This window comes from Saccopteryx leptura, chromosome 4, assembly GCF_036850995.1.
Source record: "Saccopteryx leptura isolate mSacLep1 chromosome 4, mSacLep1_pri_phased_curated, whole genome shotgun sequence".
NCBI classification, from domain to species: Eukaryota; Metazoa; Chordata; class Mammalia; order Chiroptera; family Emballonuridae; genus Saccopteryx; species Saccopteryx leptura.
In genome coordinates this window covers 11,158,300-11,161,454 of record NC_089506.1, presented here as the reverse complement: position 1 = coordinate 11,161,454, position 3,155 = coordinate 11,158,300, and the positions used below count along the sequence as shown (strand labels likewise).

At 42.7% G+C, this 3,155-nt stretch overlaps 1 pseudogene; it reads right to left on the bottom strand.

The window, feature by feature from the left end:
• Positions 1-875: 875 nt before the first annotated feature.
• Positions 876-970, bottom strand: LOC136404580 (small nucleolar RNA U3; annotated as a pseudogene).
• Positions 971-3,155: the final 2,185 nt, after the last annotated feature.

Genomic DNA, 3,155 nt, shown 5'->3' with positions numbered 1-3,155 from the left:
AAAAGCCTGGAAGTATCATATAATGATTAGCCAAAAAGGAGACAAGATTTAGAAGAAATATCAAGGGTATTCACTGTTGACATTGGGAACGATGGGAATGAACTGAAAGAAGGTTTAGTTCTGAGTATGCAATTAATATGTATGATTAGGCAGGATCCAGGAGGTATCCGAGCAGGGATTAGAATAATTACAGTTGTTTATATCTGAAGATGTCTTAGTCTTTCCCGGTATAACTCAGAAATACCGATCTTCAGTGTAGATTTATTAGTTCCAAGCAATGTTTCAGCCACTAGGTAAAATGAGAAGTTATTTTGAAAAGGAAAGCAGCCATCTATGTGATTATGTCAATATTCTTAGACTAGAATGAATTTATATTTGTACAGGGTTTTTTTTTTTTTTTTCTCTTGGGAGAAAGGGACGTGTGCTTTGCCCAACTGAGGTGTCAGCAGCAGGCTCTGAAAGTGGATCGTAGGTTTCAGGGTTCACCGTCAAGGGGGAAGCTGGAGCTCCGCCTAGGATGAAAGCAAGAGGTCTGAGGTTCAAGTCCGTGGCGGAAGCAGAGGACAAACCGCTTCAACAAAAGCAATGGATAGAGAACTGTCTCAAAGGACCAGGGTGATTCACAGGGGAGTGAAGAGAGGTGGAGGAAAGGTTCCCTTACTACAGTGGGAGTCTATGGTGAGATATCTGTCCCTGAGTCTGTGACGAGTCGCTGTTTCAGATAGTACATTCCACGACTGCTGGGATAGAGAGAAATAGTCGGCATTTCTCAGGAAGTCATCGAACACCAACCACACGGTATCAACCTGGATTCCTCTCCATCTTTGGATCTTAGATTTTGGTACAACGGACTCATCTTTCACTGCTTTATGTATTTTTCTCATTCGTATTTTTATTCTGCGTAGATGTGTCAGTTCAATACTCTCTATTTGTAACAAACTATAGAAATGACCCCTGAAAGTATAGTCTTAATACTCTCTATTTGTAAGGCATTATCTCAGAGTGTGGAGCTATGCAAAAACCAAACAAGATGCTTTGCCTATGTCTCTAGCACGTCGAGCCAAGAGGGGGGGGGGGTGGATGTGAGCATAACGAATGACAGCGTATTTTCTCTGCCGTCCACGACCGGGTTCCCTGCAGGTCAGTCACACAGAGATCCTCACAGTTCCACGACCTCTACCCCATGTCATGAGAGACGTCATGCCTCCGTACCTCCTCGCAGTCTGAAGTCTCTTCCTAGAAACATTTTCAGCTTCCTTCTTGCCTTAACATGTATCTGACCCACAGCATCCCTGGCAAACCTGGCACCCAAAGGGTCTGCATCCTCGCCTACGTCTGAAAAGAGATAGACAAATAAACAAATGTGGGGTGCATCTTCAAGTCGAGGGCCCCAAAATAAAGCGTTGGTGATACATGGCAGAAGGGATTTTTGAAAATGTGGTTCTAATCATGTCCTTTCTTTCTGCCAGTCTCCTCCAATTAGAGTGAGCAAGACCAAGGTCCCCAGAGAGGGGACTGAAACTAGCTGAATTCACCTCAGGATGCTGTGATAGAAAACAGTGTCATACAGCATCAAGACACTGTACAGTGGGATGCTGGCATTTTAATGCGACAAATGAAATTGGAGTATTCAGCTCCCTGTGCAACAAATGATATTTTTGCTGCCTCATTATTTTATCTTCCTTTTCAAAGTTACCTCTGAATTCTTCAATTGTGTTTTTCACTTTGCTATGACTGGGTCTGTTGCTGACACAGAACTAGATACTTGGCTTCAACACCTTTTGCCTGCTCATGAAGCTATTCTTCCTCTTGCATTCTATATTTAATTTATGTTGTGAAACTTTTATTTTCTACCATATTCTTCTAATTGTTAAATCCATTTTTCCATGGGGGAGGCTTATTTAAAATATAACATATTAATTTGTATCAATTTAGAACTTTATTTCAGAATACTAAAGATGTTCATTATTATTATTATTATTATTATTTAGCTAAGGGGATAGAGACACAGAGAGAGACAGAGAGAAGGACAGACCGACAGGAAGGGAAAAAGATGAGAAGCATCAATTCTTTGTTGCAGCACCTTAGTTGTTCATTGATTGCTTTCTCATATGTGCCTTGACCAGGGGGCTACAGCAGACCAAGTGACCCCTTGCTCAAGCCAGCAACCTTGGGTTCAAGCTTGTGACCTTGGGCTTCAAGCCAGCGACCATGGGGTTATGTCTATGACCCCACGCTCAAGCCAGCGACCCTGCACTCAAGCCATATGAGCCCGTATTTAAACCGGTGTCCTCGGGGCTTCGAACCTGGGTCCTTTGAGTCCCAGATTTACTCTCTATCCACTGCACCACTGCCTAGTCAGGCTAAAATGTTCATTATGATTGCTTTTACTCATAGAAATGCACAGCAGCAAGTTTTAATCTAAATTATTAATGAATTTATTCATCTTTAACTACCAAAGTTCAAATTTATAGATTATTACTCAAATACTTTGAGAAGTCAAAATGTTTTGCACTGCATCATCAGAAATGTGTGTTTATTTACATCTTCGGTGTAAGTGTGTGGGTAAAAGGGAACGATCACCAAAATATGGTACGGATACTTAGAATAACAAGGGGAATAAGGTTCATAAGCTGATTCAAAAGTTAATTCAATGTTCTTTTGAGATTATAACACTGGAAACTGTTTTCATCAGGCAGGGAAAATAATACATTTCTTGATTTAGTCTTCATTTATCAGTTGCATTTAGGCAGTCTAATTGCGCTAATGAAAACTTTCTTGAATTCTCATCCTAGGGAACAAAAACCATTCATTGCTTAGGAGAAGCAATCTGGGTTTAAAAATGAAAGTTCGGATTTATAATGACACTCCACAGGGAGGTAGCATTCGAGGTTTAACTTTAAAGACAGAGATTCTCCATTTGCCCTCTTCTCGAGCGTGAGAAGCTTTTTACCGAGGTCCACTGCCAGCCTCACACCAGTCATTCCTACGCCGTGGCACCAACAGGGCCCTCCGGTGAAACCAGTGGGGGTGTGCCCGCCCGGCTCCTGCTCCAGGCCAGGCCCTGTGGACAGGGGCTCTGGGCCCCCGGGGAGTTTGCAGGAACTGACAGGGTTGGAAAGAGGGAGGTGCACGTCACCGCTCCGCCACCGAGC